Source organism: Lepisosteus platostomus, chromosome 9 (genome assembly GCF_059453375.1).
Source record: "Lepisosteus platostomus isolate fLepPlt1 chromosome 9, fLepPlt1.hap1, whole genome shotgun sequence".
Taxonomy (NCBI): domain Eukaryota; kingdom Metazoa; phylum Chordata; class Actinopteri; order Semionotiformes; family Lepisosteidae; genus Lepisosteus; species Lepisosteus platostomus.
The window spans coordinates 5,194,777-5,211,941 of NC_142619.1; the positions used below are offsets into that span (position 1 = coordinate 5,194,777).

The window sequence follows — 17,165 nt, forward strand, 5'->3', positions numbered from 1 at the left end:
CAGAGATTAGGGCGTAGATCAATAGAAGACAACCAGGCAACTCATGGTGTGATTACTTTACAGAGCGTCTTCTCTTAATGTTCATGTGCTAGCATCAGGCAGCTACTGTATGTGCTCTAGCAGACATTTTAGTTGAGGATAAAAAGATTAAATAAAGAACACTAAACTGCTCTCTAGGCAGGTGGATTACACATTATTTTACAGAGACCCTGAGCTGTAATTCAAGGCTTGGTACACTTGTACCTTTATATATATTTTTTTAACAATCAGCATATATAGCTATATATATATACTATAGCTCTGTTTTGTAAGTGACAGAAAATCATATTTCTAAATGAGAAACCCACTGTGCTGAACTATCCACGACACCAAGGTTCTGTAGCTCTGCGGTAGACATGCTACTGTCTTTTTATGGTTTGAACATAAAGGACTGAAGCATCCTCAGTTCAGAGATAAAGGGATATCTCATGACAATTTGGGGGTTGTTTTCTCTAGCGACACTACAGTACGAAAGGAACTGGAACAAAAAATGCTTAAAGAAATTATTTGGGATACCCCTACAGTAGTAAACAGTACACAGAAAATCGTATTTTTCCTATATTTAAAAAAAAAGCTGATTCCTCCCCAGCATCACATCATCTTATTCTCCTGTTTGTTAAAAGCAGTATACTGTATTTTGCCGTGGAAAAATACAAATGAACCACTTCTCTACACTGAATGAGATCATAAAAACAATAAAAAGGCACCTACAAACAGAAAGAGTCGAATTGTCAAGTAGGATTATTATGAACAATGCTATTATTGCAATTCATTTAGGCAATCATGTAATCACTTACTTTTCCGGTTTCTTATCTGAGTGCAGATGCCTCTCTCTCTATGAAGTTGTGTCACAAAACAGGTTAGCAGATACAATAGGTGACGAAAAGTCCAAATGTTTCATAAGGAAGAGCTTATGAAGTCGATACACTACTCATAAACACAGCTTAAAAACTGCTGCTGGCATTTACTGTACGGCTAATCCAAAAGTATAAAGCAATAATATAGTCTGAAAAGGAGAGTCACTTAAACAAAGGTACTGTAGTTCCTGTAGTATCCATGGGCTCATTTAGTCACAAAGGCTAAGGAGAATTCTTGGCTAGTGGAGGCCACACAACTCAAAGTTTTATAAAGCTTGACAACATATTTCTGCCATACAACTGCACTTTCACCTGCCTTCAATGCAACAAAAGAATTCCCACCTCTCTCTGCTCGTATGATCTGGGCCACAAAGCAAACCAAACCAATTCCCAGGTGACAGAACTGATCGGGTGTCAAAAAGGTCACTTAAAGTTTTGTCTTTCGCTAAAGAACCTTTCTTTATTTGAGGATGGCGTTAGGGTATCAGCTGAAATGTCACAGTTGAACTACTTTCATTTATGACACTGACACGTTCCCAGTTAACTCAAGAGGACGGTGGGCAGGGGGGAGAGATTATAAGGTTGTCACGCACAACCACAGGCTAAAACATAGCTTTAGCACTGGAAAAAAAAACACATACTGTAACTCAAGTAGTGCAACATTCCTACTAATGTCTTGAAATACACATGACTGCTTCCCCAATCCAGGGTTACAGTGAACCGGAAGAGCATTGTGCGTAAGGCAGAATACACCCTGGACAGGACACCAGTCCATTATAGGACACAATTGACCAGGGCCAATTTTACAGAAGCCAGTTGACCTACCAGCATGTCTTTGGATTGTGGGAGGAAAACAGTGCACCTGGAGGGAACCCACACCACCATGATGAGAACATGCAAACTCCACACAGACAGCACCCCAGGGCCCCAGAGCTGCGAGGTACAGTACCAATGTTCTCCAGTCCGCCACCCTGCCACAAGCCTGAGTCATAAGTTCATCTAACATTTACAAGCGCTGGCTTGCATATGGATTTGTTCTCAGGTGACTTTGGACATCTGAAGTTCAAAGGTTCACGGATATGTGTCTCCCTCACCAAAGTTACCCCCCCAAAACTGACTAAATTAAGAGGAGAAAAAAGGGGGACAGCGAGAACATTTTGTTCTCAACCTTAGTTCCACCTCTATCCTCAAAACTCTGAATACTGAATACTGATACCCTGCAGTATACAGTTACCTATTCTGGAAGATAAGGGGATATATCCGGTAATGTGATTTACTTAAGCTTCTGTGAGCACTTTTTCTGTAGTACATAGTGACTGTTTGGACTGTGACATACCTTAAAACTGTCTCTTTTAACATGACATGGGTGGACTGCAGACTTATGGCTCTGTCCATACAATATGCATGAGCACGCTGTTGTCTGTCCTAGGAAAAGGCAGAACCATTGGGTTTTAACTCTTCCAAGCAAGTTGTTTATTTGGTCTGATTGTGTTCCGTGAGACGGTTAAAAATTCAATTTGTCTAAAAATGTGTTAACTGAAAGGAAGAGTTTGTTTTTTTAATAAAGGTGTTCCTTTAGATTGTCTGGGAATATAAATCATATATAAATTAGTGGATAGCAGATGTCTTTTTCCGCAGATAAAGTAATTTGTTTGATGCTACACTGTTGGAACTCCTATAAAAACTACATTCGAGTAAATGCAACTGTCTGTTGAATACTCAATGAAGCTGTGTGCTGGCTGTGCACACTGTTCAAATAGCAAAGGAAAGTCTTCAACTTGATATCACCCTGCCAAACTTCTAGCAAACTACCCCACCCTGAAGTCTGATGCTCTCAGCTGCTCAGTACCCCTAGTATTGACGGTGCTGAATCGAAAGAGAGAAGAAAATCAGACTGCTACTGGATGTTATATTAGTGGACCAGTAGATGGCGCCATTCCCTCTAGACCAGGCATTCCAAACCAATTACCTCCTACAGCAACAGATATGACAGTGTGGTGTCGACGTCCTAACGACATTTGTGACCTTTAAAAGACGCAACGGCACTCCAAGTACCCCCCCGTGCCACGGTCAAATCCCACTTTGGGCATTCACAATCTGACCAGCGCCCAACGTCTCCCCTTGTAATTTAACATGTCTCACCTAGAAGACTTAAAAAATGGACTGCAGTAAACTAGGAACATTCCAAGGCTCATGCTGACAAGACATATTTATTCAGTGTGGTTCTTTGTTAGGAAAATACTAGCAAGAAAAAACAGAGCAAACACACTATATAATTAAAGACAAAAAACCCAATACTCTCAGTAGAACAGAATCTTTCCTATTAAAGCTTCTTCTGTCTTTCACTGCGATTCCTCACAGGCCATACATGACCTACTGTATCTACACACTGTTATGGAACCCAAGACGAAAAATGCTGTTTTAATTTAGTGAATCTGGTGGCCAATTATCCAATATTATGGACAAGCGAAGCTGACTCTCTCTTCTCCGGGTGGAAAAAACAATAAATGTTAACCAACACAATCCTGCCTGTCACAGCTGCTGTACAGCGATCACCCTGATAGTTCTGCTCATTATTTTAAGCTTGGCTCGCATTAAACTTAAAAAAAAATAATAATACATTGTTGGAAAGCAAGTTTCTTTTATTCTCCTCAGCTCCCAAAAAGGAAAAAACTCAATCTGGCGCCACCCTCAATCACTTCACACACGGAAGTACACCAGCACACTCTTACTGTACCATTCTTTTCGGGCTGAAAAGTTCAAAATAAGCCTCTGTAGTTCTGATGGGTAGGGAGAGGGGTTGGGATTCTGACAGTCCTGTACGCTGAGGAACGGTTTAAATATAAAATCAGTTGATCTTGGTTCCACTTCAGATTTCTACAATTCATCACACCTTAAAAGCCGTGCTTTAACACACTGATTGTAAGGGGGGAACAAAGAATAGATATAGCAGTCATGGGAGGAACAGGGACATAAAAAGCTCTAAAATTCCACGTCTAACCTGCACATGCTTTTCAGCTCCATAAAAGCAGAGCCCTCTGCTGCTATTCAAATATTTTAATGAACGAAAATACCTCAAAAGCAAAAGATGACACAGCTGATAACCCCCAAAAAGTTTACAAGTGAGACGTTCATAAAATCACAGTGATCAGCAGCTTCTGAGTTATTGATTCCACATGTGGCTCTGTCAGGTTTCTTCTGGGATATTTTGCACATGGTTTGGTTTATCTCAACTTGACCAAATCCTGAATGGAATAAACGAACCTAAACTAGCAGTAAAACCAAACGACCACAGTGGCCACTGTTTTTCGGGTTACATATAGGATGAAAATGGATTTCCCAAGTTTAGGTTTCATTGTTTATTTGCACAACAACATTTCAGTTTCTAACCACTAGTATTATTAATAACTATTCGATCTCCATAAAAATATACAATAACACTAAAAAAAAATTGTATGCCCCACAAAGATATATTACTCTTTTTGTGTCTGGCAATGGAAGCCAAACATTAGCAGAAATAGAGTATGAAATGCTCGCTTTTAATAATACTATAAAATTATTTAAAACAGGTCTGGAAAGTTTGGGAAAAAATACCTGCATGCATATCTTAAGACCCAAAATATTTGTCCTAATATTTCTCGCTATTTTTTTCATTCAAAGTTTTTCCAGCCCCGTTCTTAACGAATCTGTGGATATGAGGATATTTTCAGTTCATCTACAATTAGGTAGAATCAGCTCATCAATCTACAAATCTTTGTCCAAAAATAAACATGAATTTCAGCAATAATATATTTCAATATATAAAATAACCAATAATAAAAAATAGTCGCACTTAAAACTACTTTTAATCACTCACCATTGTGCAGAAATTGTGTGCGTTTAACCACATTTTTGTGTAATGTAGTACTTTTAAGGATTTATGTTTCCTGAGAAGTAATGCTATTTCAATATGGAACATGTTTTTTAAAGATGTAAATGCAACTCTAAATGCAACTCAATGTTGTATAATTATTAAACATTTTTAAAGTCCTAAAGTACCCAAGACCTGGATTTTGTGTTTCAAATACTATTTCAGATCTGTTTCACCATCTAAGACAACTTCAGACTTTGGCCTTTGGCTTTGTCACATATAATGCAAATAACAACAACAACAAAAAATTATTCCAACTTATCAGAATGATAAAGGTAAATCAAGTATTTCTTCATATAAGTGTGAGAAGAAAAATAAAATAAAAAAATTATATCACTGTCAGTGCACATAAAAATGAAAACAGTAACCAATATTATATACTGAGCATATACTGCATATAAGGGAAACCAATCTAATTGTCTGCTTCTATCTGCAGCATTTCTTTTGGAGGAAGAAAATACTTTTCAAGCCAGCCTCTATGATCATGAAACAAATCAGTTCTACAAATATAATTTAAAGCCTTTTGGAAACTGAAATATTGTATCTTGGGCACTTCTTGTTCCTTCATTAATGGTTATTTTTAATAGATGATAATTTGCTCTTTTGGGAGGGCGGTATGGTGAGCATTGCTGCTTCTCAGCGCAGGAGCCCTGGGTTCCATTCCAGACCTGGGGTGCTGTCTGTGTGGAGTTTGCATGTTCCCCCAGTGTTTGCATGGGTTTACATGGGTGCCCCGGTTTCCTCCCACAGTCCAAAAACCTACTGGTAGGTTAACTGGTTTTCCAGGAAAAATTGGCCCTGGCGTTTGGGTCTGTGACTGTGCCCTGCGATGGACTGGCATCCCATCCAGGGTGTATCCTGCCTAGTGCCTGTTGCCTGGTGGGATCGGCATGGCTCTCCCACGACCCCTAATTGGATAAAGCTGTTAGAAAATGGATGGATGGATGGTTTGTTTCTGCCAAAACAAAGGCCCTTTATTTGTATTAAAGCAAAGCCATGCGACAGGCGAGCCTGCAGTCTGTGTGGGGGTTTGTCTTCTGCGCCACCCATACAACTCAAGAAACAAAGGAATACAGAGTTGAAAGGTCAGAACGCTGCTCGTAGATAGTTATGGTCAGGAGTGCTTGCAATAAAATAAACAACAATGAGGAAGGCCTAGACCAAAATACAGTATACCAACTCCTCCTTTTACAAATGTTCCTCACAAGTCCTTTTTTAGGTGAAAATTAATGGAAACAAAATTGTTTTCGCATTAAACATAATAACTAGCGATAGGAGACCCAAGATAGTACATATATTAATAATAGCAAAGGAAAGTTAGGACAGAGCACATACTAAAGAATGGATTTATTACAATAAACAGTACTAATTTAAATACAATTTAAATATTTAAAATATATAATATTATAATATATTAATAAAAAGGATCCAAATTGTCAAAGAGGCTGTGTTGTGTCAGAGTCTGAGAGAGAATTCACAAAAAATGGTGAAAGGTCTGAGCGGGCCACAGCACACAACTGTGCAGTACAAAAACTGCAAGTGCTTGTACAGAGGATAGTGGGAAGGGTTGGCAACACTTCATGTGCTTTCGTCTGCAGCAAAAACTAATGACTCAAACCAAGGAAAAAAAGGGCGTTCGTTTTTTAAAACAGCTTAATGAAAATCTGTTAATCAACACTCAGAATGCGAAGAGTCAACAGAGTGAATGAATGAGTGGAGTGGAAGGGCTACCTTCTTAACACGAAATCAATTACTTTAAAAAGGAAAAAAAAATCAAGCTTCAAAAGTTGCAGTGTTGATGCCGACTTGATCAAATGAAAAAACAAAAAGATAAAACATCAATTTAAAAAAACACACACTATAAAACAGCCCTGGGATATTTTTTAAATGAAAAGAACTGTGAATAATCCCTTATAAAGAAAGGATCTGAAAAATCAAAATGAATCTGTTTAACAGCAGTTGACATCCTACACATTGACTGGCAGAAGGACAGCTGTTTTGTAAGGTTTTTACAGTAACATAAAATTCACCAGAGTCAGACACTCAACCCAGTTTAAGACTGAACTGAACAGAAAGACTTTTACAGAAATTAATGAGATATAGGACTTAAAACATTTTCTGTATTTCTTATTGCACTTTACAAGAAAAATTTAGACCGCTCATTTACCGCCTCTTGAGTGCAGACTTCCTAACACTGCAACATACTTTCATACTTGGGCCCGGCTCAAAAAATGTTTTGCCTCTGAACCTAACTGCTCACTTGTCAAATATCAAGAAATGAAAGGAGATTTGTTCTGTACCTTCATCAACGTTCAGTGCAGCACGAGAAATTCCTTTAGGAATAATTGTAAATCCACCTGAAAAACAACAAAAAGGCAAATTTAACACCTGGAGTGTGTGTGTGTGTGTGTATATATATATACTGGCACACTAAGACAGCAGTTCTGAACTGTGCAAAATATGAATCTTAAACATATAAAAGGCATGAAAAATCACGAGCCGTCACAAAAGTCACAAAAAAATTATAATGATTTTTTTAGCAAAATGATTATAATGCAAGGACAAAATCTGCACAATCACATTCCACAGTTCACCTTTGGTTTCAATTACGGTCCGCAATTGTTAGTTCGGTGTTGGAACAAAAATCACCCTGTGCCAGGATGGAAAATGTTGGAAACGTTTACAGTAAGAACACCAATTTCTCTGAAGGTCTGTTTGTTTAGATGGCATCACGATGTTGATGTATTTGAAGCTGATGTTTCATTTTTGGGCTATTCTGTCAGTCCTTGGTGGACAGAAAGGTCAGGTGTCTTAGGTCAACCAATTGTGCTCATCTTTCTTCATCGTTGTTTTTCTTAGTCTCGCAAACCTGTCAAGAGTCCTGCAGGTATTTTGCAAACCCAAATTATGGTGCCCTCTCAGACCACAATGACACTACAGAATATATATTAACTACAACTGATAGATACAACTGATAGGCACATAATATTTATGAGCAATCTGGAACGTCTGTCTCCAGAAGGCATCTTGCTTCATGTACAGTACACAGGCTCAAGGATCCTCTTGGTCACTTAAGAATTGAAACTCTGGCACTCCTTTATTTAAAAAATGTACTGCTTAACAGCATGGTACCTTGAGTATGGCATCCCATGTACGTCTGAACTAAAAAAACCCACCACCAGTGTCCTCAGAAATATACTTCTCAGTACAAGAACATTATATTGTAACACTTTTTTGCCCTGTGAGTGGAAGTCATTTTTAATTCTATGCAAAGCTGAGGCATTAGGGCTGATCTATTGATACACTGCTTTGTTCGATCTCTGTCCACAGTCAAAACTGCATATACCAGCCTTTTCTGTGTAAAGGTTTTAAACCAGTAGGGTTAGGAGTAAGAACAGAGATTTCACTTTGACTTAATGGCTGCCTAGAATTAGAATACATCTGTTAGAATTACTGTGTGAGTAAAATCATGTAATTTAGTCAATTTTTATTATGTACTAGCAGCCCTGCACTTCACAAGCGCCACGGCTATATTTACATCCGTTCATGGTGTCAATTAACTGTCTTTTGGGAGAAACCCATTGAACGATAGTGAAAAAACAAACAAACGTTGCCACAGCTTAAATTCGAAATCGTATTTTTGTTTCTTTTTTTGGTCTGCCCAAAGGGCGAAATGTAATTCGAACCTCTGGGTTTTTCGTTAATGGAAGCTACTCGGCCACGTTGTCGAAACCAATAGCACCCATCCGTTTTCGAACTGCTTTGTCCCATGCAGGGTCATGAGGGAGCCGGAGTTTATCCTGGCAAACAACGGGCACAAGGCAGGGTACACCATGGATGAGACGCCAGTCCATCACAGGGCGCACACAGACACAAACATGCACTCACACCGTTTTCTCAGAAGCTACTTAACACAAAAGCATAACTTCAAAGATTCCTTCTAACCCAATATGGATTTTTGGTCTTAATTCACACTCTTTCAGACAATACACTGAATGCATATTTGGCTGCTTGTGGTGATTCATGGCACTACATACAGTTTGAGTAGAACATACAAATTCAAGAGCTGACAGATGTTAATTGGTCATTAACACCTGTGCTATACAAACATAGGGTGCTCCTATCCTACACTGACACTCTTATGCTTCTCAAAGCCATAATGCTGAGCATCTAGAAATATGTGTGAGTTTCCATCCTTGTATGGCTTTAGAAACTGTTATGCAGTATAAACAGAATTGTTTGTTTGTTGTAATAGGCGTCTTATTTGTAGAATACAGCAGATTCTGGAATAAACTGATACACTGCCTTTTTCTAAGCAACAATCAGATAAAATTGGCTAGTGATTTGTTCTACTGTTGATCACCCCTTATGTAACTAATGCACAGTGATAGAATTATAAAACTTCTTACACTGCTGTATTTTATCTAAGGATATGGAGAGTTTTAAGTAATTGTTATGCCCAGTATAAGCAGATGGACTACTTATCTCGACACTGGCAAATCTTAAAGTCAGACATTGTTCTCCCTTGCACTGTTCAAATATAAAGAAATGTCATTTTTACATTACTGCGACAAATGTTAAAAACCTCACCCATCAAATACCATGGCCAGGGCTATTTAGAAAAGGAGCCGGCGCAGGTCCTCAAACATTTGGAAATGAGAAGTGACCGGCCATTTTACTACCAAGCAAAACTTAAGAGGCCAGTTCGTTCACAATCTTTATTCTATCCCTCAAACTCCCTTTCCAGTATATTCGCCCATTAGCAAATTCCCTTGTAATTTCATAAAAATACACCCCAACTGTACTAGGCACGAGAAAGTTAAATAACAGTACTGCAATAGAGCAAAGCCTCAGGCCGGAAGCAGGAGAAAACTGATGGACTTAAAATGGAAGACCAGGTGAAAACACTTGGACTGTTTATCACATAGGAAGCGACTGTTGAAGATCCCAGCACAAAGTCTTCCACTGTTCAACCGTGTCTGCAAATACAACACACAAACAAAATGCACAGCCTAAAATGCCGATTTTGTTCCGTGTGATGAATCAACTGGTTGCAAAGCCATCCTTTCTTTGAAATGGAGGCTCCGGGCTCGTTTCGGTGCGGCGAGGCTGTACAGAACTAATCCCGGACCAGTGTAAAAAAGTCTCCAGACAGAGGCAGGACCTGGGCTGTGCAAATACTATCAAAATCTGCATTAGAAATTGCCTCAAGAGCTCCTGTGGTCCATGCTATTTGCTATGCTGAGATGAAAAGCAATCAGCCATGATCAGTCTAGTCTGGCATTTTTCATGCTGGTCGGTATAGACAAATTCCAGTTTATATAGGAAATAAATAATCAAAAACGGAAGGCATGTTACCATTGCAGTGTTAAGTGAAAATGTAAACGTTAAATATTTCCATCTGTTTATCTCTCATTTAAAGCTGAAAGCTAGTTAACAGAGGTCACTTCATCAAATTGCTGTCTTGTAGAAGCAGCACTACAGCTACTGCTAACAACAAACAACAGTAGACTTTTGTTTAAGCAAACCTTTAACATGCTTAAAAAATGTAATACTGTTTAATAGTAAATATATGGTGAGTGGCTCGTAACTATTTAAAACTTATTTAAAAAAGTTTATTTTTAAATAACAGTATGAATAATAATAATGACAATATTATTCTGATGACTGCGTTACAGAAGTACAGTATTAGTCTTTTACCAAAGCAAATGACCAGATTCTTCTTACCTCCTGATTACAAAAATATTCTAAGATTGTATGGTAAAATAATAAAAGCCATGTTTGATGGGTTCCTTGTTCAGTACTTTCAAACCAACATTTTTTTAAAAATATATATATTTAAATGGGACTAAGAGTGTTCAGACGTTGCTTGTAATTTCTGTGTGATCATTCTAAATGACAGATCGCAGTCTGAAAAAAACCCTCACCTGCTGTTCACCAGTTGTTTAAACTACTGATTGACTTGTTTCGTTTTAAAAAAACCATTGAAACATTTCCACAGAATTGTAGCTACAGTATATAACTACAGTGCCTTATGCTAGGAAACCCAGTTGAGGTCACCCTGTTTGCAATACATACTTTTCATAGATATCGAAACCATCAAACACTCATGAAATATTACGAATGCCACAAAGTCACATTTAGAAATGCTAAGATTTTGGGTAATGTAGTTACGAAAGCTTTTTAAATCCCTCCTTAATGTTAAAGAAGACAGACTTGTCTTGCATCAGGCCTGTTCAATTGGGCAAAACCCACCTGCAGGACACAATATTTGAGCACGGACATGATCACCTAACATTGAACGAATTTCTATACATGCACTGCTACAACATGCAGGAACAGCACAAACAAAAATTGGGGTGAAAATAAAGGTGTTTACCACATTTTATTAAAATTCTATTAATGAGCAACTGCACCAAAGCCAAAATGAAAAGTCCAGATGAATCCTGGAACTCTTACAAATTACCTTAAATCTTAAATTAATATACTGTAAACCTAAAGGCACAACATAATTCTCTGTATTACTAAAACCAAGTCTAAAGCACTTTTCTTAAGGAAACAACTCCGATTAAAAGAAATTAAAATCATGGAGGTTAAGGATATAAACTATATGACAATTTATTTTTGAAAAATCAAACCTTAGGAAAAAAAAATCAACAGTATACTAGGGTTTCCATAAATTAAATAAATTAGCAACTTATTTGGGATGCCAATATATTAGATCATATTGTGTAAAACATTGCCCAATTCATCACATTTATTAATATACAAATATTGTCTATTGTCATTAATATATCAAAAGTCAGATAAGTACTATTATTTAAAAGACAAATATTTTTAATTATTAGCAATACAGAATTTAAAAAATACTTATGGTGGGTTAACCACAGAAAGGGGGTAATTAAATGTAATAGAGAGATACAGTAACCGTCTGAATTCATGTATAATCCTTTCCATGACAAAAACTGTTGACTTATCATTTAGTCCACAAATGGTAATCTGACCTTCATAGTCTTCAGCTGAAACTGCAACGCAGATACACTGTTTTCCTTCCTGGCCTCTCTAAGTATTTGTGTTTACTGCCTCAATACCGGGCACTAAATATACTGTACAATATTTCTACTAATGTATTTTGTTTCTGTATCTTGCTATAACTGTTACAATGATAACACTTTTAAAAACCCTGTTCCTTTCCTGAGTCCGATCAAACACAAGGACATATTTCTTTAGAAAAATGTTTTTAAGCCCTGTTTAAAGAATTAAGAATAATAATATGTCTGAAACATCTATTTTTCATGTTAAAGCAGAGCTCCATTGTAATGTTTCAGCTTAGTGTGTGACAAGTTAAACCATTCACACAGACACACACTCACACAGTATATATGAAAACAGAAAAAAAAGCTTCTTGCTATACTTTCCAGGAAATAGTTATGAAGAAAGTAATCTACAATTCACAGAAAAGGTAACAAATTACATTTTGAGTCTGTGACTACTGATCAATGCAATTGTTTGCCAATGGTTAAAAAAACATCTGTCCTCCTTTTGCTTACTACGATCTAGAATGCAACAGAGTCATACGTATATTTCAGATGCCCACCACACTATATTTTAAACTTAAGAATCTGTTTCACGTCTATCCAAAGAAAAATGCTTCTTCCTTCAAAAATGCATAACTTAATTTAAGGTCTGTGACTGATAAAACATCACACTGCATACTAAGTACATCTCACTAAAGACATTACAAAATCTGAACTGCATGTATCTTTTTTTTATTAAGAAGTATTTTAGCTAAAGGTAGTCAATATATATTATAGATACAGTTGTCTTGCTAAGATAAAAGCTTTACGCAATTTGAAATGTATAAATCTGCACTGTGGACATAAATGCAAAATTGAAGATCTAGAACTTTTTTTAAAATATAAGAATAATTCAGAACATATCACCTCTTTAAAAAAAGGGGACAAAGAGCATATTTCCCTCTCATGGCACCTTTTTTAAACTTTGTTCTTAAAATACAGTCACAACACAGCGAAAAGCACTGGACAATACATTTATTTTTAAAACCTTTTTTTTTTAATCCTACAATATACCCGTAACCACAGAGTGGAGCAAGTTTTGAATTTTCTCAATCTATTCACATATAATATGACATTTTTTTATAAATAGAATTTATAAAAATCCATAATTAACCAGAATATACCAGAATTTAGGAAAAATCTGGTGCAGAACATTAAAAAAATTGATTTTGGGTTGGACCAATTTCACCCTGTTTTGTTGCATTTGACAAAATTCAGCAGGGTGGTGATGCTCCCAAAGGCAAGAAAAAAAAATACATAAACAGAACTGCATTTCTACTTTTGAGAAATGATAAACACTGTATATGAAAACAAACCTGCAGTTTAATTACTTTAAAATATAAATGAAAAATTATAGTCTAGTGAGCCACTGGCTTGTAACACAGTCCTGCCTTAAAGACTTATAAAACAAACAAATGCTAATAGATTTTCCCACAAATTCAATGGCAGCCAAGTCTTTTGTTTCAGTACTTCATTCAGCTCCTCTCTATCGCGTAGGGATATTTTTAAGTCAGGCCTTTTACTGTGGTTCCCCGCATTTCAGACGAAAGGGAAAAAAATTAAGTTTAACACATAGTGCCTCTAACTATACCCTCCCAAAATACCATTACATTGAAAAGGGTCAAATACCTTACAATGTAATAAATAAATGTGAAAATACAAATAAGTGCACGCTGTAATTTTAGTTTGGGCTTCTGTCTTTCAATATACCATTGCACTCTGAAGCAAGAGAAGGAAGGAAAAACTGAATAAATACACTCAGTTTGTGTATTTGTAAGCATCAGTGCAAAATGGTTCAATTCCCAATATTATCAGTTAGAAAATACAGACAGGCCCTAGAAATAAGAATAGCACCTCGAGCCAGGAAGCCCCTCTACAACTCCAAAACATGCAATGTGAAACATTAACTCCTGAGTCAAAACCTCCATGTTTTAAAGTTTTAAAATATAAGGAGGAAAAGGGACAATCTACAGTTAACATTTAGTGGCTGTCAAATTTATTTTGGGGCATTTTAATACTCGCAAATGCAAACATTCAACACTGGAGTTTTAAAGGTGCTGGAAAACTGCAGGCGTCGAGAAAGGTTTTTTGCAATAGTCTAAATATCCACATTTGCAGATATGAATGGAAACAAAGCCCCTTGGACTCATGAAAGAAGCAGGTGAGCTCCTCCATCCATTACTACGCTGTGATGACAGCGATCGGCAACGGAAGCCGTGTCGTGATATTCAACGACACCGCCAAGAAAACAGGAAAGTTCCTTTAAAACCGTGAGCTAAGCCAGGATGTCTCCCGTACGAATTTAGTTTGTGAATATTTAGAAGTAAACGCCTCTGGTGACGACCTCCTATTATCAGGAGGGCCTTGCCGCGATTTTAAGGCGATCGGCGGCGGATGAGCCTCATGGCTGAGAGAAGTCGCGGGTTTTCAGGCCGCACGAGGGAACGGAGCTCACTGGCGGCAGCCGGCGATCGGTAGGGGGCACCTACACCCTTGGCAGGCGAGTGGAAGCAGGGCTGAACCCCAAGTCCAATGTGCCAGCACATGACAACGTACGGGTGTGGTGTGTGTGGTGGTGGTGGTGGCGGCGGCGGCGGTGAGCGAGTCGGGTGGGAGCGGGGATGGGCGGGGCCTCCGAGGGATCGTACGAGCGGGAGTCACGTGGAAGGAGAGTGTGACGGCTCTGCAGACATCCTCAGCCTTGGTGAGGGAGGCGGCTGAATCCCCACCAGAGCCTGCTCGGTCCCGACTGCCTTCGTCTCCTCTACGGATAACACACCCACCACAGAGGAGGGGTTGGGGGTTTAAGCAGCGCTAACTTCTACCTATCTGTCCTTCCAATTTGTGCTTCCAGTGCTTGCACATGCACACCCACATTTCCTCTTCTGTCACCTCCCATGCTATTGTACCTTATTTCGAGTCCCGTGCACGATAAGCATCATGCCAGTCCAGGAATCATCCAAGGCGCAACTGCTTTTCCACGCACCGATTCGAACGTTTGAACCTACTCTGCGAAATGAAAGCAATTAGAAATATACACGGTACCCCCCCGAAAGGCGCACACGTCCCCCACTAGGAAAAAGCATGCAAAAAAAATTATATCTGGAATAGTTCAGCTTACGTTTGCATTGGCGTTGGTCTTTTCGCCATGGCAAATCAGAAGAAACAGAAACAAAATGTGGATTGCAGATAAAAAAGGCCCGTAAAAAAACAAAACAAACTCAATGTGGTACTTTGTGGTGAGGGCAAAAAATATCATTCAAAAATTAAAACACTCACATGCATGACACTTGATACAGTTACGGTAGGATATTTCTTTGTGCAAACCATGTAGCCCTATTTCGATTTGTGGGGGAACAAAAAATCCCACAGAACTCCGGTGCTGTTGAAAAAATATTCTACATTGGAAATCTTTTCATGTTAACATAACAGTGCAAAGCCTGGAATTCAACCCCTTTGAAAAAAATTAGCCTCTTATGTTGCAAGACAGCATAAAAACAATGACACACTGCACCATCGGAATATAGGAGAAAACAGATCAGGGAATTGATCAAATTCAAATAGACTGAACATTGTTAAAACTGTCGAATAAAATCTGTGAACATTTAAGAAATTTCACGTCCATAATTAACGATGAAATCAATATTAATTTTTTAACAACATTTCAGTCAGTTTGTCTAGTACCAGGTGATGTGTTATAGTTCTGCTAATTTATTTTTTTCTTAACATTGTAACGTTGTATGATGGATTTTTTTGTTGCACAACATAATACTAGCTATTTTTTTGGGAGCATTAGCAAAATCATTTTCTGCAGGTTTGTTTTGTAAAACAGTATTGTTGCATTTAAAGGTTTTATGTGTGAACCCTGTTGTGAAATGAAAACAGAAAGCAAATCAGTTCTTTTCGCACGATTTTTGGTTTAGCAGACAGCAGTTTCGGGACCTGACACCAGTCAAAGGGAACATGCTCACATTAGCACACTGCTGTTAGGCTGTTAGCAAATTCAGTTCCAATGTTCATTTTTTTTTCCAGTGCCTAATATATTAAAAAAATGCACACGAAATTGGGAACAAAAACCTGGGAATCAATCGTAAGATCATATAAAAAAATCTCTGAAACAAAACATTTCTAAAACAAACGGAGAGCGTTTTTCTCTCGGTAACAAGGCATTTATTTTTCTCCTTTCTGTAAATGTTAATACGGCATCTATGTTTTCATATCTGCACTCACATGTTCACATAAATCCGTGCACGCAAGTACAAACACAGCCTGAGACTATCTTCACAAATGATAACCTAGTTTTATGGAGTTTTATTGATAACCTAGTTTAATTGAAAATTGGCTTACGTACATTGTGCCTTGATGAAATGATTAATTCCAGAATTCATTTGCTCTAACATCTGCATTCAGACAGCTAGTTTTTTTTTTTACGTAGACTGCCGTTATGAAATAAATTCTTAAGTGATCAGTCACTTAATTTGTGGCTCTTGCACAGCCATCCAAAAACCAAAAAAAAGTGGCATTCAAACAAGACACCACGATATTGCAGAAAAACAGACTGGCACTGTCCCTAAAACTTCCCAAGGCAAATAAAAGCCATGAAGGGAGTTCGGCATCGCCAATATCCTCCTAAATCATTAAGGCAAAGTTTAGTGGCTATTAAACAGGCAAAAAATAACTTGAGTAAAATCAAAGACGGCTTAACACTAAAGCAAGAAGGAAACAATTTGTCGTCGTGCTGTCGTATCCAGGAACCCTAGATCGCAGGGGACACACACACACGTTTTCTTTTCATGCCCTCCAACTGACAAATAAAACTTTTCTCTCTCTTTTTTTTTTAACGTTTCCATGCACAGGTCCAGCCCCCGGAGAGGAAAGGAGCGGCGGCGGCGCTCGGGAAGGCATCCTGCGAACAGCCGGAATAAAATAAAAAAAACGCACACGCCAAATGAGCCCCAAGGAGAAAAATGCCCCCCGAACGTGTCGCTCACCTGAATCTGACAGAGGCGGCCTCCAGGCAGGCGGGCGCTGGACTGAGAGACGATCTAAAAAAAAAGGCTGTTTTTTTTTACGCCCACCCCCCACCACCACCACCGACCCCCTCACACTTTTCAGGATCCGAAGCTCTGCTGCTGAAGAGGAGAAGAAGGCAGTCGGCTAGCACTGTTATACAGTGGTGGAGGCAGGCCTAAGAATCGCAAGGCAATCCCTACCTAGCAACCAGCCCCAGCCGCATGCACCCCTGCCATCCCAGCCCCTGGTTTGGCAGGGCTCACAACAATA

General features: G+C 38.3%; 1 long non-coding RNA gene across 5 annotated transcripts in view; it reads right to left on the bottom strand.

Annotated features, from left to right (window-relative positions):
• LOC148654438 (uncharacterized) overlaps nt 1–17,165 on the bottom strand; it is a 133,927-nt gene that overhangs the window by 27,437 nt on the left and 89,325 nt on the right. For all 5 annotated transcript variants that reach the window (XR_015941445.1, XR_015941447.1, XR_015941446.1 and 2 more), the window contains one exon: nt 7,107–7,163. This is a non-coding gene — a long non-coding RNA (uncharacterized LOC148654438). The remainder of the gene's footprint in view (nt 1–7,106; nt 7,164–17,165) is intronic.